At 35.7% G+C, this 26,455-nt stretch overlaps 1 protein-coding gene and 1 long non-coding RNA gene across 3 annotated transcripts in view; one reads left to right on the top strand and one right to left on the bottom strand.

Annotated features, from left to right (window-relative positions):
• The window catches only part of LOC105398335 (DE-cadherin), a 188,771-nt gene that overhangs the window by 27,372 nt on the left and 134,944 nt on the right, over nucleotides 1-26,455 (top strand). The window lies entirely within an intron of this gene.
• Nucleotides 11,937-13,003, bottom strand: LOC125488730. The gene is made up of 3 exons (XR_007266447.1): nucleotides 12,857-13,003; nucleotides 12,556-12,676; nucleotides 11,937-12,101 (listed from the first exon to the last, which is right to left on the bottom strand). It is a non-coding gene; the product is annotated as an uncharacterized LOC125488730 (long non-coding RNA).

Genomic DNA, 26,455 nt, shown 5'->3' with positions numbered 1-26,455 from the left:
AAATTAGTTAAGAGATCTAATGGCATTTATATTTCACCCAGACGAAGGTTGGCTGGAAGAAATTGCTTTTTGGCAATAAGCTTTTTTGTTTTTTAACTGTTCTCTTTTATGTTTGCTTGTGTATGTGTACAATAAAGTGTATAAATAAATACAAGAAATAAATAATTACGGCCGCAGCTCTTGAATGCACCATCCCACTGAGGCAAGAATTCACCCATTTTTTTTTCCACCGATTCTACTAAATTTCGTACTTGACAAATCACATCACTAATAGGCGACTCGCCGCCACCGCACACACAAAACACTCTTCACTTCATGCCCTTTTCATTTGCTCGGCTTGCGCTTTCCATTCACCGGAATTGTACCGTGAAAGGGTGAATTTCACTACCCTTCATTATATTCTAAGGTTCTACTTTACAGTCGGTTTTACATTCAGTGTATGCGCCAGTTGTATTTAAATGTCGATGTTATTATTTTTGTAATGACGGTAAATAAAGGATGTTGTTATATATATGTATACACGTGTGTATTTCATATCTGTCTCTATCCACGAAGCTTCGATGGGTCTTTTTAATTCCAATGAGTACGTTTTTAGCATTTAATAAAATGAGTAATTATGTGATTATTATCAATCTTTCAAATGTCAAACATTTATTATATCTACAGTAGTACAGTAGTAGTTAAGTAATAATATGTATATTAGTTATGTTTATTATCACCACCCGGTTACTAATAACGAATGGGAGTTATTGGGATTATTACTGAGGCAGCTAACAGTAGTTGATTAAAGACACAAAAGTTTGGCCATTGGTTCATTAGGGATACAATTCACCATGCAAACGGACATAAAGTCTGGCTGACCGTCCACAGACGAAACCGCAGCATAATGAAGGTACGAACTCTCATTACGAACGTTCGATTCGATTATACCATTCGTTCCCTCTGTTCAGTATCGAAACGTTTATTTAGCAATGTAAACACGTCCATATTCATTAAGCTATAAAAACCATTTTAACTGAACCGCGCTTAATTCTGCACTCGAGTTGTCTATGGTTCTCGTTTTCCCGCCATTACATGAACCTCTCACAACTTAATTCAACACCAGGCAATTTCCTAACCTAAAAATCTTACCGTGTCGGCAGCGTTCATTACTTCCCCCCAAAAGGAGCGTTCAACCGCACTAATGCTTTCCCTGTCAATTAGGAAAATTAAATAAAACCGAAACGGGCGCGTCGTTCGCGAAAATTAATATCTATTTACGTTAATTGCTTTTAAACGAACGGGGACTCACCTTGCTGGCGCGCGCAACGAGAAAAAATTGAGCGGGAAATGTGATTTGACAGCGTTCTGACGTTTACACAGTTTTGTAACCGTGAGGGTGTTAATAAAACCTGAGGTTTTACCACAAAAACTCCGACAGTGTGAAAGTTATGTACACCGCTGTAAATGCCTTACATTACATTATTATATCTGTCAAATATTATTCTGAAAACCCGTTTACATTGTTGAAACTTTTTTAGCCCCTGTCGGAAAAAAGGGGTTTTAAAGGTCTGTGTATGTATATCAATATCTGGCTTAACCCATTTATATGTTTTAATGGTACTTATGTAATACAGTTTAAGTCATAGTACTCGTACTTAAATCAAATTTTTTTGCTTTATGGTATAAAATCAAGCCTTTTGAAATGATTTTTACTAATTTAAGCAATCATAGCTATCACTTATAGCTCTAATTTACAGATTAAGGAAATATTTAACGATATTATTCGACAAAAAATGTAACTCGAAGATATACTCTTTCAGCCCTTTCACTGATTAATGACTTGTAAATTTTTAATTTGCACCAGAAATACTTAGCAAATGTTTATTCAATTAAAAGTAAAAAATGTTTGCAAGATTATGCTGGGAATTTAAATTGCTGCGTGCATTGAATAATGAACGAGTGCGACGATTCAGCTTAACTTGTCTACTCGAGAGTAAATACTGCCTTTTAGTTCATTCAAAAGGTATAAGTTATACATTTAATGAAGACGATACTTTCATGTTTTATCTTGCATTTATATTTAACTAGCTGTCCCCGCAAGCTACGCTTCGCCTTAAAAAGTTTACCCGTGGGAATTCTGGGATAAAAAGTAGCCTATGTTCTCTCTCAGGGTCTAGACCATATGTATACCAAATCTCATTCAAATCCGTTCAGTAGTTTTGGCGTGAAAGAGTAACAGACAGACAGACACAGTTACTTTCGCATTTATAATATTAGTTAGGATACATTGCTTCCGATGTAATTTTCTGGTAATTTAAAGTTATATCAAGATATTTCTGAATCATACTGAAATAGATGTGCCCAGTTTATTTTTATGTTTCTATTTGGTTTTCTTTCTATGTGGAGGCCCTATGCTTCTCGTGGAGTTAGAGGAATTAATCATCATCATACTATGTAAAAACAGTGAAAGCTCTGTTTTAGGTCACGAATATAATCTATCTAGGTCTACCGCCAGTCTAGATACCTGAATAAAACAAAGCAGCTTATACCCAAACTGAACAGCAAGCGCTCTTAACCGGCAGCAGTCAATCATTTCCACCCATCGATGGATAGACTTAGACAACTACCCGACTCTATTCTCTTCCACTGGGCAATCTGTATGCGATAGTTCATAACAAAATAACGATATAATATATAGTCTTCCAATTTGACTTTAGTCTATTAGGCGCGTCCCATATTGCATTGAGGCACTGCACCTGAAATACACCTACACAGGACATACTAACCATATGTACGTATTATTAGGTACACCTGACATGAATTCCAGATTTAAATAGTGCGGTGATTAATTTGTCGATGCTAGCGAAATGACAGTTGCTATAGCTAATGGTCGTTTAATAAATTGTTTGCAGCACAGAATAGCTCTCTCTTTGTTTATCCGTGATATCAGCAGTACGTACGGTAACCGGCACTACGCTACACTGCCCCCTAATGGGGCTGGCAATAGCCTAGTTTTTAGGTCGAATATCAGGCTAAAAAGCGCTAAATTCCAACGCTTACCTTTATTGATAGTCGACTCGTATCACGGCATTTGGCTCGCAAAGATTGAAATGAATACGTTGCTGCCATGTGAGAATTCTGACTGATTTTGATTGGATTGTTAGATTCAGTACTGCTAAAGGGATTGTACAGTCTTCAGAATGAGTTAAGTTCTGACATTGAAATGCATAGATGAGCCTATGATGACTCCATCACCGACTGGGAAGCCAAATCGCAGCCGCGATTATTGTGCTCTTGTTTTAATCAAAATAAATAGCCGAATGTTTCCTCAGTCTTAGCAAAAAGGAGAAACTCAAAACAAACAAAGCTGCGGTGCAATACAAGAAACAGATTTACTAGCCAATCCAATTTGCGACCCCTTGCGTGTCTTCCTGTACCGATTTGTTTTGATTATAGCCTGTTTCTTTGGCAGAAAACAGGCAGTAAATTAAAGGCAACGACTTAATTAGTCGTCTATTTCCAATACCATTAGTGGTGTGTGCTGACAGGGAAGGTAAAACGCGATTAATGTCATAATTTTATAGACATAGGCAAAATGATTTTGATTGAAATATACATTAGAATCATTAGATATAGTTACTTGCAGGTTAGAAGTAGTGGGTTTCAAAATTATACCGATAATCACTACAAAAACGTGTATGACATGAATTGCCGGCTGATGTGTAGGTATTCATCTAGCTAGCCCATAACTAAACCCCGCTGAACACAGCATAACCGCTTAAAATGTATGGATCCCAATAAACAACTAGTCTTAACTTCTAAAACCGTTAATAGCTTGAATGGGCCAACTTGGAGTGTTACTAAGTACAACATTCATCCGCCATGCATATAGAGTCAAAACTGCAAACGCCAAGATTTATTTAGAAGTGCAAGCAGTTTGAATGTACCGTCTACGGCTAACAAAAGTTTGTGAATTTGTATGCATAAGTGCAGTTTGTATTGCTTCCCAACAGATTTAAATCGTGTCCAACTCTGGGCCTACACTCCGCGTGGCAGGCGGGGCGAACCACGACTCTATTGTCATGCATTAGGGGTAGCGATGGCTTGCCACTACTTGGCAGCGCTACCATACAATACAATTTAACTTTATTGATAGTAAAAAGATGCAATGTTGAAATATAAAGAAGAGATATAAGCGGCATTATCGCTAAAAGCGTTTATCGTATTCGTGAAATTAACAACTATTCCTAGCTCTTTCGGTTTCAAGGTTTGAATTTGTTCTTAAATGGTAATTAGATTTTTCTGTATTCGCTATTCTATAAATACAATTATCAATGTATCACACACCAGTTTTGTCAGTTTTGTGCATAAACATTACCACGCACCCTTATACTTATACCGTCACTACACAAAAATTTTGGTAACTCTTTGTATAGTGACGGTTTGGTGGTGGTATTGGTAAGGGTGCGACCATCTAAAGGCCATTATTTCAAGTGTTGCCATTTTCATTATCTCGGATGGACAAACCGGCTAGGAGGTATTCTCGTTTCCTCGTAACAACTCACATAAATCTATACTCCTTTCATAAATAATTCAGCTATGTTGAACTAGGTAACCTTGTTACGACGTCCATAGATCTTACGCAGCGCAGAATTGCTCGCAACGAAATAAAAACACAGTATAATAAAAAAATAACAGTACAGTGGGTAAACAAAAGACCGCCTCGGTAAGCGTTCCGACGACGGCCAATGTAAAAGCTCGAGAATCTTTTCAACCAATAGCGGAGCACCGCTCAGTTTAAAAATAGAATGATAAGCCGTTATGAACTCTCTGTTATAGTTGATTACACTGTCGCCCGAGGCTCAGTAAATAACTTAATTGGAAAACTTTATAGGGAGTGCTCTTAAATAGATATTTGTTGCAGTTTATATAACTTAGTACCTTTGCACTTCACCAGCCAGCCGAGATATATAGAAGTAACTTCTTACCTGCTATAGACATTATTTTAAGGCTTGATATTCATTTAATACTTTGAAAACTTGGATATGTTTCAAGCTATTCTGGGAAAATCTGTGCAAAACTAACTTCGGTAGTGCTTTTAGTTGGTAATGCTAAGAATGTTGCCTGAAGTTGCACTGAACACAACTGCAACACAAGACTTAATATCCTGTTATTATCAATCTGCGATAAAACTGATCTAAGTCATCAACATTAATATCGTACCTATCATAATAAAATTGCTATTATCTGCGTTTAACGAGAAAACTCCTTAAAGTGACTATTGAATGTTTGTTTGGTTGTTTGTTACTCATTCACACAGGAACGGATGTTGTAGAAAATTAGTTTCAAAATTAAAAAAAAAAAAAAAAAAATATTTATTTAAAAAACTCATGCAACACATTTTACACATGAAAAGGCGATAATTCGGTTTAGGCTATTCTTATTTTTATAAAAACATCTTAAGGCGAAGCGAAGCTCGTGGGCAGCAGCTAGTATGCTAAAAAGGATGCAAAACATCCGTGATTCGATAACTGTTAAAATAAAATCGTACCCTGTATCGTCATTTAACTTGACCGTTGATGCGAATACAAACACATATACACCGGCATTTGAGCATTTGAACTTCTGTAATCGATACTGACTGGCTGGAAAACGAACCATACGATCTATTGCCGCGTGGAACTATTTTGGAGTGCTCAATCCATTTAGAAAGCGTTCGGTTTTCAAATAGTTCGTTTAATTTAAAAAGTTTTCAGCTTTTCTGAAGTGTTGCGGCTGTGTGAGCCCGTATTCTGAGCTTAGCTTAGGTTTGCAGGTTAAATGTTTGCTTTAGATTTGTGGAAAAGTTGATCCTCTATTCAGCTTTGAGGTAATAATATATGTTTACCGGCCACGAACAGTTTGCTAATAAAAATAAAACTATATCCTCAACTTATATTGATCCAGTCTGGCTTACATACAGCTCATCATAATGAGAAATATTCTTTATAGAAATAGGAAACATATTGTTAAAAACACGATTACCAAACATTATTTTTTTTCGTTTGTCAACCAGATATTATCCAAATTATCGCCTTTTCACTGTAAATTTCGATGCAAATTAACTCCCGGTCCGATTGCTTAAATTCCGTAAGACGCCTAAATACTGTATAATTCATGGTAAAAACATACACTTCACTTAAAATAAGCTTAACGTCGCGCTGTACCAATAGCACACAAATTGCAAATAAAAGCCGCTTACCGTTGCCATTTTAATAATTTAACTGCTGATATCGTACGTAAGTATAGCTTTTTAAAGGCACTGTGACTTATCACGCGAGCCCTTATATAAAGCTGTAAATACATTTTACACGTGGTACATTTTACTATTGCTATAGCCCTATGTCCTTGATGAGCTGATGAGGGATAACAGGATTTCATCATTATCTTCATCATAGGTATAGAAGATCGTATCGTATTCTAAAACCAATTTTAGCCTCCAATGACAATATATTCCGATTCGAACTCGTCAAATGCCCAATTCTCGGTATTGTGAACTATGGAGAATGAAGCGGTTGGTATAGCATATTACTTACTCTACCTTAGCAGGCTGCATTGCACGAACCGCATTTGTAAGTTATACATTATACGAACTACGGTATCTAAGCACCAGTTATAATCGGCTTACTTAAAAATATTTTCGTTGCAACATTATTTTAACATCATATTTATGACTTCTTTATTTGAATTTTGGCAGAGAAATTAAAAATAGCGGCGTAGTTACTTGTCAAATACCTGTGTGTGTTGATTATTAAGTTGGAATATGTACCTATCTGTGTAATGGTAATGTGTTCTTTTATTAAAAACACTATATCAAATGAATTACAATGAATTTACAGTATACATATCATATTTAAACCTATCGGATATCAAATTCGCCGCTACCCGCCAATAAACAAACGGCCCCCCGATATCCGGTATTTAATGTTTCCTAGACCGACATAAAGTGAGATCTTCATTAGAGTTATACGTAGAACTGATTACTCCGACCGGCTATGAAATTCCGAAGTAGCCAATAAAACGACCGTAAAATTTCGAGCGGGAATTCTATAACTTGTTGCTTAACATCTTCACCCGTTCGGTTCATAATTTTAAGTGTACAGTGTGTTGAAAAAGTGAAGACACAAGGTCAGCTCATCATTCTAAACATCTTTTGTTTACGACTTTAGGTTATTTGAGTTTTTACGAATGCTGGCCACTATCTGTTGGTTAGCCGAAGCCGAAACGTAGGTTTTCCTAAGCTAACGTGACCCTCTCGTGGTCAAAGTTCTCAAATCGATGGTAAACAGAATACATTAAACATCGCGACGAGAAGTCGAAAATAAATCCGAATGTCATAGTCGTGAATCGTGATTCAATCAGAGCTCGAATTTCAAAATTAATCAACGTTGGACTTAATAGCTTAATTGATAAAGATCACTCCTTCGCTTGATTGTTCGAATTCGGCCGTATAACATTTCCGATTGCGTTGATTTCAGGACGTGTCAGCAGCGGTGTTGTTGCACGCAAGGTTTTTTTTTTTTTCTTTTTTTTGTCAACGGCACTGTGTCTTTGCCTCATTAAGCCAATTTTGGGAGCGAAGTTTTACGAGCAGCCTTTTCTGAAGTTAATTCGATATCGCGTAAGGAATTAGGTTCGCAGCGGTGGGTAAATACGGTGTTTTGCCGGTTCGCGTGCGTAGACCCTTACACGCCATATTTTAAATATTTTACGAACTGTTTGCGTTAATTACAAATGAAACTGTGAAGGTCATAAAAGAAGTATACGACGGTCTAATAAAAAATAATGATAGAATAAGAAATTATTTGCCAACGAATTTTACGGCATTAATAGAAAGGGAAAAAAATATACTGTAGGAAAATAAAAAAATAAAAAAAATACTGTAAAAATTAATCTATGTCCATTATAGAATTATAGGTACATATGTATAATATACTTATGTATTAAATTTTTTCACCTTTTCATGTTAAGATTTTTTGCGTTATTTCTCCTATTTGTAAACAAATCTTTCCTAACAAGGTAGGTAGGTACATATATATGTACATAATACGAACAATATTAACTGACACCTGTCAAATATTAAATATTATAAAATAATGTATAATAATTGACACCTGTGAAATATTCACCGAAAATTAGCCCCAGTTTCCATGCAATAGAGTATATTTTGACGCTCAAAAGGGAAAAGGGGTGGGGAAAAATTTCTGCTGTGAACTTGAGATCAAGTTAGGTAACTTTATTGTTATACAAACTCTTACATTTCTGAAAGAAGTCAAAAGTGATCCCGGTTGAAGAATTCTTGTTTATGCTATGCTTATATCTTTTCCATGTTCCATAGGTACCCAAAAAAAAAAAAAAAAAAACACGCACTCACGCCTTGTACTAATGTACTCCCTTGCGGGGTAGGCAGAGGTGCATTGCTGCACCCACTTTTCGCCAGAGTGTTATGTTACTCCCAATGTAATAGGGGGCGGGCCTATTGCCATTTTACGGGCACATCCAAGACCTGAGAACAAATATCTGTGTTTAAACAAATATCTGCCCCAGCCGGGAATCGAACCCGGGACCATCGGCTCAGTAGTCAGGGTCACTAACCACTACGCCATTCGGTCGTCCATAGGTACCCATTTCATTAATTGACAAGAACTACCGTATACCTAAATCATTTCCTTGTCCAATTCAAGTATAGCTGTTCCCGCGAGCTTCGCTTCGCCTTAAAAAGTTTACCCGTGGGAATTCCGGGATAAAAAGTAGCCTATGTTCTTTCTCAGGGTCTAGACCATATGTATACCAAATTCCATTCGAATCTGTTCAGTAGTTTTGGTGTGGAAGAGTAACAGACAGACAGACTTTCGCATTTATAATATTAGTTAGGATTTCAGTGGAAGTTGTGATTTGCATTTAATTTAGAACCAATATGAGTTAACTTGAGGCTCCAGTAGACTGCATATTTGCAACACTCTGTATGTCTCACGTTACTCTTGCAAATAGTACACTCACGAGCAATGACAAAGTTCCAGTGACAATAGCACCAAATTACTGCTAAACGGAAAAGACTAACTACTAAAAGTACATTTAACAGCGAACCATCGATATTACCATCTAAAAACGTAAATATTTTGTTGGAATTCCATATAAAATCTAAACTTTTTTAATTTTTATACCTTTCTTCCATCCAAGGGTTGTCTGGTCTGTTATAGTGCAAATAAATATAATTGTATTGTATTGTAAAATGTTTTTAAATTATTTGGTGTCCATATTTTGTAAGTGGTCTGTTTTCATTGCTAATGTGGTTAGTACCTACTACTAACTAGTAACTACATGTAGTACTAGAAGCAGTGACATCGAAGCTCCCAACTTAGTTATTCAATGGCCCCGGTTGTGAGACTTGCACCTTTCGCCTTCAGTTTGTTATCGCGGCTAAATTATATCCGCTCTACGATCTGCCCTTCCGGACAGTGTTGCCAACGTAACTAAAAATGAAAACGGAGAGATGTTGGTAATATTGCCGCTTCGTTACTCGTTCATAGCGTAGGACATTCACTCCAATAACATAGGTAGAGTTCAGCCAGGAATCAAATCCGGGGCTTTCGAAGCTTTAGACAGTACGTTTAAAATTTATAATACTTTGATATACTTATAAGAAAGCAGTATTGAACAATTCAAATGTTTTCTTAAATCTAGGTATTACTTAGGTGTTCACAGGTACTATATAGATATTTTTTAGTACTTTAATTTGATTTGAAATCATTCACAACTTACCAGTTTTCTATAAAACAAATCAAACAGAACGAATAAACCTATACTCTGGCAACATAGTCTCCATTTCTTATCTTTGCCAAGTTGTCAGAAAAGCCAGCGGGGTTGATGTGAATAGCCCTTAGACTTGCCTGTTTTAGATCTTCGGCCCGATTGTGGAATAAATCGACGGGAAAACGGGGTTTCCTTGTAAACCCCGAACTGAGTCCGGGCGTTGAATCAACGGGTTTTCAATCGAATAACCATGACTTCTGGATGCGGGAGGATTTTTTTTTACTGACCTACATACATACATAATAGCTCACAACATTTGTAATCCCTGAATCATTGGTTACTCGCAAGACACTCAAGAAAGCCACTTACTATTCGCTATACATTTGTACTTACGTGATACATCGTGAGCCGTATCGCCGTTTTCTGATGATTACAATGAACAAACACAGGGTACACAACTACGCATCTAGAATTTAGGTGTGCAGATTTTCTCACAATGTTTTCCTTCACCGTAAAAGTCAAAAGCAGTGGAATAGAAACGTAGTGACTTGCCCGTAGGCCGTGAAGTTTAGCTTAAAAGGTGGGCAGCTTTTACTGTTATTTTACTGGCCATGAATTACATCCGCCTGTTATTATCTTCACGAGGGGCTGAAAGCTCTACATTTTTTTAACCTTATTTTTTATTACGCAAACGTACTTAAACTTTAATCGGGGTCAGAGGAAACAAAGCTTGCTTCGTAGAGATAATGACTAATTCAAAGAATTCCTTCATTTGAAATTTCAATTTTGGAACGTTCGAACGAACTCGTAACGGTTCGTTTCGACGGCTTTGTTTGAAACAAACAGTTCGCCAAAACGTAATGAAAATAAGAGGATAATGGTATCGATTCTGAAGGGCACATTCTAATTTTAACGCTGTCAAAAAACGCTTACATTCCCTCTAAATTTATTTGGCATTCTGAAGGCACCGTTTATCTCCAAAATTAGAGACGTCACTTTAAATTTTGAATCTGACAGCGTTAAAACTATTCAACTTAGGTTAGATGGTCGAATTGGTATTCTGAAGGTCGCATTTTTAGCGATGTCAACGTAAAATTAGCAACTTTCTTCCTAAATTTAAAAGGGGTCTGGAAAGGTGCCTCTTAAAATTATACTAAAATTTCTAAAAGTAAAACCGTGAAATATATGGGAAATCGTTGTTGTAGGTGCATAAATATGGATTTAATCTGGAGTTTAGGTCTTCCTTAAGTAAGTTAAGCAAATTTCAGTGATATAAGTGTACTGTTTTATGGAGAAATAAATATGTGAAATTACCCCTTATTTGTGTTATTTTTACCAACCCTGAGAGTACAAATTGTGACGAAAATCAACCAAAGTAGGGCTCTTGTTGATAGGATGCTTCCTTATGTAAGTACCTTATTAGGTAGGTACAATAAAACTTAATTATTCCTTGTGTACAGGTAGAATATATTTAATCTATTTACTAACCTAAAATATGGTTATAAACCAAAAATAAAGCTGAAAATGGATTAACCTATGTATCTAAGTATAGGTAAGAAGTTGCTTACAATCAACAGGCTACGTAGGTACTTTAAAAAGGTATGTAAGTAGGAGGAATCATTAAGTTTAGGTTACCTATCTTGATTACTGAAATAGAGGTGAGTACCTAGGTAAGTAGGTTGTTTTATTATTACTTATGTATCATAGGACTCTACATATCTTCTCAAAGAAAAGTACCTACTTACTTACCTACCTACTACAAAACTTCTTATCAAAATCCTGTTGCCAATGATAAGATGAACAGTAGGGCTAATTCTTAATAATTGTAATGATTATGATCAGTACATATCTTTCTAACTAGCTAATAATAAAGCAGGTAGATGTACATGGCTCAATTTGAGTATTCTTACCTAAGTATAATGATTATCGTAACATAGGAACTAAAGAGTAAAGTAATAGGAACCTATACTGATCAGGTCATCTCCCCTCTATCCAAACAAATTAATGGTTATGATGTTGGCAGCAATAAAACTTTTTGCATTGTTAAAGTAACCAAAAGTCAATCTTTGAAATAATTAATAGAGGGGGTTTGTTAGCTTTACTAACTAAGTTTATTCACTGCCAACTAAGTGTTATTACCACTAGAAAATGAAAGTAACACAATTTAGAGAAGCTTTATTTCATTTTATAACATAGCCACATGTATCTATCAAAGTTCTTTTGTATGAAATATAATAATCTTGTTTATTATATGCACTGACAAGTCTTGGAAGAGGTCACTTCGAGAAGACAAGATTTTATAATCCTTCCTGGGTTTCAATTTAGTTCTGTAACAATAATAATATGATAAGTATATGAATAACATTAACTAAATTGAATAATTTATAATATTTTTCACTACATCACATAGTGCACTGCATAAAACAAACTGTATGTATAGGTAGGTTGGTACCAAGATAGACTTTGATGCAATCAGCGGTAGACAATTAATGAGACTGGCTAATCGTCTCCTGCCCACTGGACCGACAACCTTAGGCGGGTAGCCGGTAGTGGCTGGATGAGGAAGGCCGAGGACAGAGTGTTGTGGCACTCCTTGGGAGAGGCCTATGTCCAGCAGTGGATGATTATGGGCTGATGATGAATCGTTTCACCGCTAAGAGAGATTGAAGTACTTAAGTATCTTTAACACTCAATCATTTAATTTTGTAAATTTTGTAAGTAAGTACTTACATGGGTTTTTCTTTTTTTTCACTCTATTACATAGTAAGTATAAATACTAACCTTCTGTTTAGGTAACTTAGATAGTCTGAACGGGAATGCGACTGGATCCTTTCATACTTGTTGATGCAGGTGTTGTGTTTCATATAACTTGCTGGCTGATGTTTTAAGGTTATGTTTGCATCTGAAATTATAAAATATTTCGTAAGCAAATATACACGAATAAGCAGAATATGAATAAGGTGCGAATTTCTCATTTTATATAATGGATTTGCACAAAATCTTCGTAACAATCAACACGAATTCCAAAGACGAATCCGTCAAGTTACATGTACTTAAACATTTCACTATGTTTATGGCTTACCTTATAGGAAAACTTGTGTAATGAAAACCTTTGTAAGCAAGTAGCTATCACGGATAATTTAAGATCTTTCGTATCGTATTTATCACCATCAAATTTTTTCCCGGCAATCGGATCGGAGAAAGAAAACAATGAAAAAGTCAATGTATTTTTTTGGGGTTGCCAGTAATTTATTTCTAAATTACCTATAATGAGTCACATTGGAAACACTAATAGTTATGCTTTTCACGATAATAATAGGCTGTAAATGCATTTAGTATATTTTTAAATATATTTTTAACATGTTTTTATGTATTTAAAGTAAATTAAGATTAAAAAAATAAAATAACGACTATATTTCCATGATATCTATATTTCGCTGCCATCATTTGGTATTTGTCCTAAGTATGGGAACACTCATTTTAAAGACGTCAAATCAGCCTATTAAATTTAGTTGGCCGTTAAAATCGTTGCCTTCAGAATAGCAAAAATTAGCGCTGTCAGTTAAATTTAGAAATTTTAGCTCATTTTAAAATTAGGAAGTGTGCCCTTCAGAATCGATACCAATGTTGGTTATGTATTCTTTATAAATACCTGAGTGAGTGCAGAGAAGAGAGAAAAAGAGTCATTAGCCAATAATATACGTAGGTAAATATACCGCACGGCCGTACGTAAATTATTCAGGGTGTAAAAGTGTAAACTAAGCTGAAAGGAGTGAAATTTTATGAATTGTGTCGGATCTGAGTTTAGTACTTAAGGTTTTACCTATTTTTTATATTGTGCTTAAGAGAAACCCCAAGCATAGGTCTTTCCATTGCCCGCTGGGTTAAAATATCACTTAATTTAATTAACCCTAATGAAATTAAAAACTACAACGATTTAACATGATCGCCGGTCATCAACACCGACAATCCTCAGATAATCTAATTTACTACTTATCATTTAAGCCAAAACCGCGGTAAATAGAAATAAAAGTAAATCACATTTGGTCTGCTATGAGCATTGCCTAATCCAGTAAAACACGCTAATGCCTGGCTAATGCTATTAGAAAATAATATTTTTCTTTAGGTAAATATAATGTTACAGTTAATGAGGGTTAAACAGTTAAACACGGGTTGAGCGGTGGTAGCTCAGTCGGGTAAGCGCCCGCTTCTCACGCCAGAGATGCGGGTTCGATCCCGGCGCTGACATGTACCAATGAGTTCTTTTAACTTAAGTACAATGTATACCATCGCTCTTACGGTGAAGGAAAACATCGTGAGGAAACCTGCATATCTAGATCTAGCAAATCTAGATATGTGAACCCACCAACCCGCAGTGGACCAGCGTGGTGGGGAAATGGTCCAAGCTTAGGAAGGCAGTTTATGGGGATATGCACAAAGGTTCCATTCGAGAGAGCCAGGTGCAGGTACTTACACCCCCACAGAGAATAGAATAGAATAGAGGGTTAAACAAGTTTAGTGATGTACATAATATACTTTGTAAAATGTAGGAAGAGTCCTATGACGTTTGATTGACAGTTGCTTATATACCTAGTGAATATAGATAATTTTGCCTTGAAAACCAACAAACAAAAAAAATGGATTGGGCAGACAGCTGATGACACACTATTTGAAGTATAGTTGAAGTACCAAATGAGATAGTGAATCGATTCATTAGACTCACTCATCTTGTGCCAATGATTCAATACGTCAAAGTGACTCAACTAAAGTAAATCTGGTCATGAGTCAACTCTACGGATGGACTACTTATGAGGAATATTGGTCTTCCATCTCTTTCTTCGTGAGGCATACACGGAATGTAGTGTAAAGTTAGAGCGGGATAGGCTACTTCTAAATCAGATTAGCGTTTGAAAGGTGAGTCTGTTTCTTGTAACTGGGTCATATGTAGGTATAGTCGAATGCAGTAGATACTTAATCTCGTTTAGTTGTAATATTATATAAGTTTACGTATGGTGATGTCTATGAGTAAACATAATCAATGTACAAACTACAGTCCATCTTCAAAGTCATGAAAATAAAGAGTACGATTTATATGATTAAAGACACGTTAAAAATTTAAATATCGATATTTTATAGTCGCGATAGCACTATGGGTATTAGTGTCATACTAATAAGTTCAGTTAACTTTATACTACCTACTAGCTGAACTGAGCTAATATTGTAAAGCTTTGCCTCACAAAACGTTTAGTTAGAACTTCATATCTAAGTTACCAACTTCTAATTTCAGTACTTGAAAGATCGGATATACTCGTACTCGTATAAGTCTTCTACTAGCTAGCTAGCTTTCTGAGAACGTTTTACTTCTTTAACACCTGATTGTATTTAACACTGCAATCAAACACCCACATAGTATAACGTACCTGTATATGAATTTTAATAAATCCTTTTTGTTTCAGGTATTTTTTTACATTTCTTCGTTTCGATGTATACTCTACAAGACATCACAACTTAACTAGTAAGTTTCTTTCCAATTATTTAATATTTTTAAAACATCTCATTCGTTAGCAAGTGTAGATAACGGACTATTAAAATAGTACCGAAGTGGCATGTCAGACAGACACATCTCCTAGCTTCGGTGTACAAAAACAAGGCCACAGTATTTGTATTCCCGAGTTATGTCTCATTTTCACCTACTTCATACATAATTAAGTTCCCACTTGCCGGACGGGCGGCGTTGATTACCACCTGACAGGTATACATATGTGTTTAATTTTAACCTCGGTTGGAGGAATAAGAAGCAGTGTGCATATTTTATGGAGGAAAACCGTCAGATTTCGGCTAAAACTGGCTACTTTGTTGTGCTAAATGCGAAAGTCACAGTTGCGGTTATGAAGCCGTATTTTCAAGTTAGTGGGCGAATAGTATTCTCTTAAACAGAGCGTTGTAACAATGCTCTAGTATGTCAAATGGGCCACTGTAAGTAGGTATATACATATATTATACACTTTTAACAAAACGAAAATAAAATAATTGCTTCCCTATTCCAAACTTTGCACACATAATATCTGTCTATCTTGGTAGTTTCAGTGGCTTATAGTTTTTTTTTATTGTTAAATAAATGAAAAGAGTTTAATTTATTTATTGCAATAACACTGTCCAGTAGGTATACAGCAGCCTTTGAACAACATACCTAGTATAGGGTATACCAAAAATGTATAAAAACAAAAAGCTTTAGCTCCTTTATTTGCGAAGGCATCTGTCAGGCAGGATCATCAAAGGAAAATTATGAAACGCTCACCAAAATACTTGTAATCTTCGTAGTTTGTGGAATTGAATTGTTGACTAATCATGAACCAAACAGGATGTGCTCTGAGACACACTCTAACCTTCCGTAATATCGAAGTTACGGTAACAATACGGTTTCGGCAGAAATACTAGTTTCTCTCTAACATTTGTCATGATGGTAGTTTTATGAAGTTTGGCAGTTGGCCTGTTTAGAATAGAAGGAAATGTTAGTATCGGTAACTGTCTCAGAGTAAGTTTTGCACTGGCGTGATATATATGACAGTGGTTTATATGGAGTTATGTGTTTTCTTTAGCGTGATTCTAAATTTAGACACATTGTTATGTAACATATTACTTTTACAGGTGTGCTCGTTATTTAGTAAAATCCAACGACGGAAAACCTACGTAAAGTTCGCGAAGGTGGCTGATCAGAGGCAGATCCGGTAACTTTTTAATTAAGGCGGGAAATTCGTTGTGTTACTAAACGTTACGCTAAAGTGACAAACTTTCTCTCGCGTAAGGATTAAAGTATATAACTGCAGATGACTCGTTTTTAATCTGAGAGCTGAAAAGTAGGTACTAAGCAATATGCTAGAATTCCGTGTATAGCTAAATTTGCTCTTCAGAAAAAGTACGAGGAGATACAAAAAGACCAAAAAAGTATACAATTGTTAATATAGGTACTAAAAATAATACCAATTATGGTTTAAGGTATACTTAGTTTGTGGTAGTAAGCTGATTAGCTAATTAATAATTAATCTTACCGAGCAATCGCCGAGGCCTTATTAATATTGAAGAATATTCCGGGTGATTGATGATGATGACAGCTTCCAGGATCATACATACATATAGTACATACCTGCCTGCATCTGCTTATAGGTACTCACGACTGTAATCCCCGGAGGGGATTCGCAAGGGACTCGCAAGCGAGCCACCCGCTTTTCGCTGTGCATTTGTACTCAAGTGATAGGTCGCGACCCGTATCGCCGTAGGTATATAGGTAATATACATATTATACTTAACATTAACAGCACGTATATTGCATTCTAAACTTTATTGAAGCCTAAAGAACCACCGTCAAATCAACCAGAACTAGGAACCTCTCAAAGATACCACTCTAGGGCCGTCTAACTGACAAAACTATTAAATTTACGGCATTTTCAGAGAAAGGCCTACTTTATCGAGAGCTGATTTATGAGTCAGTCTCAATGAATCACTATTAAACTAAGTCCGAGCTGGCTACAACTCAACTTATACTTATGGGCTAACAGAACTTGTGCAAATCCCAATGAGAATTGATTGCAAACATACTTACCTCCTTTAGTTATCCGATAGTTCCTTGTTGTTCACTTCCTTATTTCTAGAGGACGTGCTTAGTTATTTTTAGTTTCAATAGATTCCTCTGAACAGTACCCAGCCCTAAACAAATTCGGAGTACAGTATCTATATTTGATAAGTTCTAGAAATGATAGAAACTAAATGTAATACAACTTGACCGAAACTTATTGTGAATTCTAACTGTGTTTGTGTATGAAGTCAATTCTCGACGGACAAAGGAAACTCGTGCAAATCGGACCTCAGTCTGGGGAGTAGGGATGTGCCGCGAACGAGCGACGGGGCCGGGGGCAGGAGCTAGATAGATAGACTATTCTTTATTTGAGTGCCACAAACTTATCTGTTCTGGTAAGAGTTCACGTAAATTTCTAATATTTCTTCATTATCTAGGATGTTAAGTTCTCCCGTAATGGCAATTTACCCTTGCGGTTTAAATGAATCCATATAATCTATATCAATATATAATTTATTAGTGAGTAACGAGATATGGACCAATTTAATTCGTTCTCACCGGAACAGATAAGTTTGTGGCACTATACACATACAAGGTAATAAAAAAATATATATCTATAAAGGTGCTAATGAATTTTATAGATATGACCGCCATTTTTTACCTAGGTACAGTGCCTTAAGGTACAAACCTTATTATACAAACACATAGGTAAAAAATGGCGGTCATATCTGTAAAATTCATTAGCACCTTTATAGATATATATTTTTTTATCTGGTGTATTGTCTTTCTAGGATAACTCAACCATTCATAGACTTTTTGTAGATACTAATAACCATTACAAAATAATCACCATTCTAAATAACCATTGTCAGTCCCTTCAAAATGTGTTGCAGCAACATCAATCAACACCAACTCGAGTCCTCTTTGAGAGTGAGTGATCTATTCAGATCCGTCGAACGACACAGTAGTGTGTCCCAACACTAGTGGAGTCCACTCGGTCCGAGGTCTTTGAATAGATAAGGCGCACTTTCTACTGATATTATAAGCGCTGGCAGAGTTTAATTTAGAAATGGAGAATATTCGCAGTATCAGACCAATGCTAGTGCGTTTGTATGGTGACTGCAAGTCTGACGTTTTGGAACAGTAAGTAAAGTGATACTTGTTGTATATTGTTGAGAACCGACGATGTAGCGTGCAATGGACAACATTTCAAAAAACTAAAGCTGCTATAAATCGAAAACCATTTCGAGATTTAGCTCTAAAGGCCACAAAAAAAATGTTTTTGTATGTTTTGGATGTATCATTTTCGAGAAAATCATAAAATAGTAAAAAAGTGCTGATGACGTCATGCATCAGGTGCGATGCATTTTGATGATCAAAGCCCATACATTTAAAAACAAAGTAACTGTCACTTTCATTTTTGATTGACGTTGACGTTTTATCGTGACGTTGTTGTTTATTTGGGTCATTTTCATTAATACTGTTCTGACACTTTCTGACTATTTTTTTATTTATTAAGACTATATAATATATCCCAGAGCATGCCACCGCCTACACAGCTGAAAAAATGCTTCTGCTTATTTTTTTACATGATAAGTACCTAATTTCCATCATCAGAAATATCAATGTCATTTGAAAATGACCCATTTGTTGGTTGGCATGTAAACAAAGTTTAAATGTCACTTGTCAGTGTCATTTATGTTTTTTTTCGAGACTCAGGCAATAGACAAAAATAAAAATTGAGCCTAATATGTGACGTCACTTCCGGTTTTAAAATAATTAACTTTAAAGTTAAAAATAACATGCAAAAATTAATGTATATACAAAATAAAAAAATACGGGTCCACTAATTTTCTATAAACTTTCCGAATAGCTAATAAAAATATAGGGTAAAGAAAATGAAATGTTGTCCATTCCAATCGTGAGAGTGTTTTTGTGATTCAAACATAGAAAATTCTGATAAAGATTTTTTTACAACATTTTTTATTATTCACGTCACACAGTTCGTATCGACATATTCGTAGGCATACAGCCATACTTCAGAAAAGAAAAAGCTAACCATTCCTAAAATTTCCAGTAATTTGATAAAAGAAACACGACTCCTATGTCGGTATTGTAGCATAGGACTGCATTACCACGTTTCCTCGCCTGACCGACTAGAATAGGTCCCCAGTCACCAAACCAGATGCTCAGTTGTTTTCGTAGTGCACAGTGGCAGAGTGCCGGAATGCTTTTGTAGCAATTTCGCTGGTGCAAAGTGCGAAATGCAGATGGGGAATTGCATTTTAGTGGAACGGTCTCCCTCTGTTAATAATTGTAATGGGGTTTCGTGTTAATTCTTGCTTGACAGTGCGATGCGTGTTGACCGTGTTCTAGAAGTTTCTCTCTGTTCTGTGAAGATATTCAAGCCAAACTCGGAAATGTCATTCGTATAAGATAATATCTCACTGTTAAGAAGAACACAGGATAGTCTTATCCTCAAAATAAATGTTTCTACGCCGTCACCAAGCTTACCTTGACAAAATTCGTTTGTAGGTGCCAGTAATCGAACTCACAACATACCTAATGAGAGGACGAGATCTTCATAAAACCACAACCTTTGTGTGACATGTCAAGCCTCCTTCCGACGAACAAAACAATCTTCAGTATGTCTAATGTTGCTTTGGTTGAACAACGTAATGAAAATGTGGCGGTACACACGCGTAGCAATTAAATAGAATTTTGTGTAATTAACTTCTAAATTCACCTTTCAACCTTCACTTAAAAATTCATTCCAGTAATTATAACTCCACTCGTACATTCTTAGCGACTTGGAGTAGTTATCATCAGATTAAAAGTTAAGGGGCAGGCTAGTTTAAAATTTTAATGCTCAGCCGAGCTCACTCGGGTCAAGCTAAGTCTGAGTTGAATCACGTGTTTCTTTTAGCAGATTACAAATCTGAATAATATATTTCTTACGGCGAAATGGCAAAACACTTTCAATAGCTTTTCCTCGACTTATTTTAATTCGCAGAAATATTATAAACGCGAAGTCTGTTTGTTGCTTTTTCTTTATGCATTTTTACACGCGTTTATTCGTCTACCAGATATTTTTTGCTTATTATTTTATTTATTTATAGCTGAAAATATAATTGGATCTTGTATAGTGCACGTAGGCGAAGTTTACGGGAAAAGGCTTCTATATAAAATAACATGCAGCATTATAATCTCAACCCAAAGACCATCGGTTTTCTCGGAGTCGAATGAGTCATGGTCGGCCCCTTAAATGCTAAGCGTGAAGGAGCGTCGGTCAGAGGTCGATGACCTGGGTCAGCGAGGTCTGACCGCCGGCTAGTGTGATCAGACCTTTATAGAGGACCATAGACATGCCATGTGGAAGCTTTTCAGTCCCAGCGGAAAAGTAGAGGATATAAGTAAAACCATGCATGGGGTTTCTGACAGCTGAATTTAAGAAAAGTAAAATGCCTATGATAATAAGAAATAGGTTTATTTATTTTTTTGGATTTTGAAGCTATTGCCATATTGGCCATGTATTTTTATAGCATGGTTATGAATAGTCCTACAATAAACATAATTATAATTAGGTACCTAATTACCAAAAATCCAACCGCTCGAGACAGACAGAGCTTGTTGTGTGTCACAATCTCACAATCACTCAGTTCCTCAAACTAGGTACATCATAATAAATATATTTTTTTCATTGAGTTTTTCAGTCCATTGGAAAAATATAAATAAAATTTCTTCATTAAAACTTGCACTATGGCTCCCTGAGGGTATATGTACCTATACGTGTTTTACTCTGCCTCTGTATCATACACACCGTACCTACTGGGTAATACATTTACTGCAGAACTCTCACGGGATCTCGAAAACACAGTTACATACGATGGTAGTTTTTGTCTGCACTGCGAGCTCAACTGTTCGCATGACTACTGCAGAAGTCATTGGCTTCAGATGACTGTTTTACTAGGAAACATGGTCATTACCACGTCTATTGTGAAGCTAAGAATTAAAAGTCAATCAAGCTTCACATTTGCTATGATTTGAAAAAAGAACAATAAAAAGAACACGATGACGGATAGCTGTGAACTGGCTGGTTGACTTTAGCGCCGTGAAAAAACGAGCTAAAGAATTCAAATAAAGAACACGGTTTAAATTAAAACGGCTACAAATTGATCTGGATGTAATTCCGGGATCGGGGTGCGGTGTCGAGAAGGATCGCGGCCATATCTCAAGAGTTACTTTGTTAAAGCGAAATATGTACTTAGTTCCCTTTGAAATGTATATTAAACATTCCTGGGAAATCAACGCTCCCATCCGGTATAACGAAACGTTCTAGCAGGGCCTAGTCGGATAATCATTTTATGAAAAGTAGGCATTCAGGGTTGTGTTAATATCAGTGACCATAATTATAAATTTTACTAATTCTAGACACATTTTAAACTCAAGGGATATGATATGATATGTCAAACTACATGTAACAGTATACAATAAAAATAAAATACGTATGTTTAATAATACATTGGACAGCCCTATTCTGGAATATCTGTCGTTGCCGCCAGAACTTTCCGCACAATTTGTAGTTAAACTTGAAAGTGACATGTTCATCGGAGCGGAAGCAGCGAATACCGTGCTAATTTTCTCGAATTTTCCAAAAGACAGGCACAGGCAATGTTGGAACCGCTTTTATAATTAGTTGGATAAAGTCAGAAGAGAACTCATTATATTTTATTCAGACGCTGTGTGCCACCGTTAGACACACACACATACAAATTGATATTTTAGAATTTTAGCAAGAAATAATGAATATGAATATATTGTACATACAGGGTGTCCCAAAAGTCAACGTCATCCCTTAAAGGGCTGAAAGGTCAGCTCATGAGAGGCCAGAATATCACAATATGACCTTAGTAAAAACTCGATAATTTTCGAGATATTGACACTTTTATAAATTTGCTGAAAATCGACACCTTGGATCAGTTTTTTGCGTGCCGCCGGTACAAAAATCCATGTTGTTAGAATTTGTTTGGTGTTGCATCACTCTGTATAGCCCTGCTATTGATCGCAGTCAAAAAAAATATCGAGTAATGCTGTATGTTTAAAAAAAACACGGCTTTCAAAGTCATAAAAGGTAATCGTATTTTTTTATAAACAACTTTGACTGTTCATACTGTAAAAAAAATATACCACGCAAACCTGGCACCTTATTTGAAAAGATTGCTCATTTAATGCAGTTTCCAAAATGGTATGAAACGTTGCTATTGTTTTAATTAACAAAAAAGTTATTGCTATTTTAGTACAAAACGACCTCGATATAAAATTGTTTGAAGGAAATTTATCTGACTGAATTTATTAAGGGTAAGTCATATTGGAATGAGTAAAAGTAAAATAGGTGGTGTGGCCAGGAGTGGGAAAAGAGACAACGTTGTCACAGTTACTAAAAAAAACGCATTTTGAGTATCTTTCTCGAAAAAAGTGGACTATAGCAACTCCACATTCCCCTTAAATGTAGCGCATGGTAACCTACATTCCTGAGTAGTTCTAATGTGTGATATTGTACAAGTAAAACGCTTACACATGTACATTGTACACCCACAGTATCCAAAAAAGGGACAGATCAGTTTGTCAGTAACATTACTTGTTATTTATTTTAAAGTTATTGTTAAACAAAACCAAACTCTCAAAATTATGATTATGACCATTAATGAGTATTATTTTTTGCTGATTATGTACTTAATATAATAATGTGGTGTTATAATTTTGAGAAATAAAAATAAAAGTCAATAAATGTTTGTTTTTTTTAAATAATATGTTCTATAAGAGTTTGGTAAGTTTTTTCTTAGCTATTTTTGCGTCATCTATGTTGCCACGGCTGACCCAACCACCTATTTTACTTTTACTCATTCCAACATGACTTACCCTTAATAAATTCAGTCAGATAAATTTCCTTCAAACAATTTTACATCGCGGTCGTTTTGTACTAAAATAGCAATAACTTTTTTGTTAATTGAAACAATAGCAACGTTTCATACCATTTTGGAAACTGCATTAAATGAGCAATCTTTTCAAATAAGGTGCCAGGTTTGCGTCGTATATTTTTTTTACAGTATGTACAGTCAAAGTTGTTTATAAAAAAATACGATTACCTTTTATGGCTTTGAAAACCGTGTTTTTTTTAAACATACAGTATTACTCGATATTTTTTTTGACTGCCATCAATAGCAGGGCTATACAGGGTGATGCAACACCAAACAAATTCTAACAATATGGATTTTTGTACCGGTGGCACGCAAAAAACTGATCCAAGGTGTCGATTCTCAGCAAATTTATAAAAGTGTCAATATCTCGAAAATTATCGAGTTTTTACTAAGGTCATATTGTGATATTCTGGCCTCTCATGAGCTGACCTATCAGCCCTTTAAGGGATGACGTTGACTTTTGGGACACCCTGTATATATCAGTGTTTTAGTACAAAACTGCAAAAAAATAATTATTTTATCCCAAAGTTTTCAAAACGGTCTTGACATTATTTTTTTTTAAATATGCTTCCTTATATTTGGTCCATCGATCGCGATCCTCCGCCACTTTGGAAAACTAAAAAAAATATGATTTAAAATCATATTGATATTTTTGTATAAATTAACTAATTATTCTCGCCACATTATCCCGCAAAAGTAACATGAACCACCTAAAAGGCTTTCAAATCTGTGGAATGGCGTCCCAGACAACCACTAACACACTGATATTAAGCGGAAGGGTTGAGGACCAGCAAAAAAGCTCAACGAAACCCGACTAAGCACATTTATAAAGAGGTTTTTACTTTAATAAATAAGGCCCTTCCTACAGATCAGGCCACCCTTTGATTAAATGTTAATTGTAGTAATTAACTCGGAAAGGGAAATTCGCGACGAAAGCGAATTTTACCAAGTTATTTTCGACAGGATTTTTGTCAACGGTTCAAGGGGTTTGTGCAGTTTAATTGCTCTTAATTACCATATTTTATACACAGGATGATCCTTGCTGATAAAAAAATAAAAACAAGTTTGTTAATGCGTCTTTTATTAAAGTTGTATTCATTCATCATCAATTATTTATTTATAACCTACAAGAACCCGCTTTTTGCACTGATTATAAATAAAAAGCCCCTAATTCAACGGTGACGAAACTGCATATGTCTGAATGCGCGCCTCACGTTTCTACATACATAGATTTGACTGTCAAGTACGCCACAGCCCACAAGACATGTAGGTAATTTGAAAAAGGATAAGTCTGAGGCTCCAGCGCCATTCGCGTCGCAAGTTAATGCACAGGGTTGTGTAGTAGCTCGTAAAAAGATATTGGAACCTTATTGCACTAGACTCCCGTTTATACCGAAGTTGTAAAGTACGCATCTAAACGCGCAACCAGCGTGTGTTTCGAATAAATCTACCGGCTCTCTTGTTGTGAAATGTACTTTATGATGCTTAGTTTACGCCTCAAATTCGCCGTGACGTATTATGTCCGATCCCAGTGGATCCATAATAAATTTCGCTTGGCGAATGTCATTTTGGAGTTATTCCCGATTGTAAATCAAACTTTGTTACTGACACAGCGAAAGACTGCTTAGAACCGTCTGCTAATCATCAATTCCGTATAACAGTAGAATTCTTACAACCTCGACGTCAAACTTGTAGCCGTATCATTTCTGAATTAATACTTATTCTGAGAATTTTCATTGTGAAAGATCTATTTGCTGCCAGCCACGGCCTTAGTCGTAAGAACAAAAGCTCTCCTTTGTATTCGAAAGAAGTAGGTAATTATTTTGAAGGCTTAATTAATTAGTTTTAACATTAGTTCAAAGACAACTGCTTCTTTGTGAAATTGATTAGAGTTATTGTTATTTATTGCATGATTTACTTAAGTATCACACTTATGGCTGCATACAAAAGTAAGTGTAAAAAATCACACCACCGTTGTTTTTCTTCTGTGTTTCACTAAAACAGGTCGTAAAATTAATTCCTCATTTTACTCGCTCGTATTTCTTGAGGGGTTTTAAATTTATAATAGTACTTTGTCAGAGCTGTCGCAGTGTGCACTGAAATAAGCTGAAATATTACTAAATATACTGAGACAAAGGCGTATCTGAATGGATGAATCCAGTCCTACTTTATTACGTTTTATTGTAAGGACATTCCACATCAGAAGTTCTGAGTCATGGATACTGTGCGATAAATAAATGTGTTCTCCACTGACAGATTTATTTAATTAGGTACTACCTATAAGAAACTACAAAACTTAAAAATGAAATAATTTATAGAACTTAAATAAATTTTACAAAAAAAAAAACTAAACGAAAAAATAGGTTTATCCGTGCGGGAGCTACACACACGATACTTTACCGAAGACGAGAAAAAGATGTACAGATACGTTTCACTTGTTAATCCTTTATAGTCAAAGTAAAAAAAGTGGTACTACTGCAAATCGAGTTTCGACTCTCAGTGTCAGCCGTTCGTCGATCACCAAAGTACTTTGAATACGGAGGCTAGAATAAGAGCTTCTTCAGACAGCTTCTTATAAACAAATGGTCCTTTCTTCTTAGAATATCCTTAAGTATTGACTATAAATAAGCAGCAGTGCTTATTAAAATTACCAAACCCATTGTGTTAAGTCGACCCGCCCCATCATTTCAACGTCGAACTCAGAGCGTTTTTAAGGAAGGAATAAATTTTGATGAGGTATCTGAACTCACTTTGTTGTACACTGTTTATGATTCACGAATTCTGTTTTGAAGCGATAAGTGTTCTTGAGAGTTGCCTTAATTGTTTTCGTCCATCAGTCTAAGCCGTAAAAATTACGGTTCAAAGGAATCAGTCAAACTACGCAGCTTAAAATAATCTTCTCCAAGCGAGACTAAATTTAAAAAAAAAACTGTCGGGTTAAAATCCGGCGGATTTTATGATAAAGAAAAGGCTAGAGTACTACCATCGATCCGCACATAATCAACAATCCTTATGCAGCATCGCTTATCATTCAAACATCTGCCAGACCCAGATAATCAATGCAGATTGCAACTTACCCATTTACCACTTATACATGTTTTACTAAATTACAAATGAGTGATTTTAAACG

The sequence above is a fragment of the Plutella xylostella genome, chromosome 7 (assembly GCF_932276165.1).
Source record: "Plutella xylostella chromosome 7, ilPluXylo3.1, whole genome shotgun sequence".
NCBI lineage: Eukaryota > Metazoa > Arthropoda > Insecta > Lepidoptera > Plutellidae > Plutella > Plutella xylostella.
This window is presented reverse-complemented; position numbering and strand designations above follow the sequence as displayed.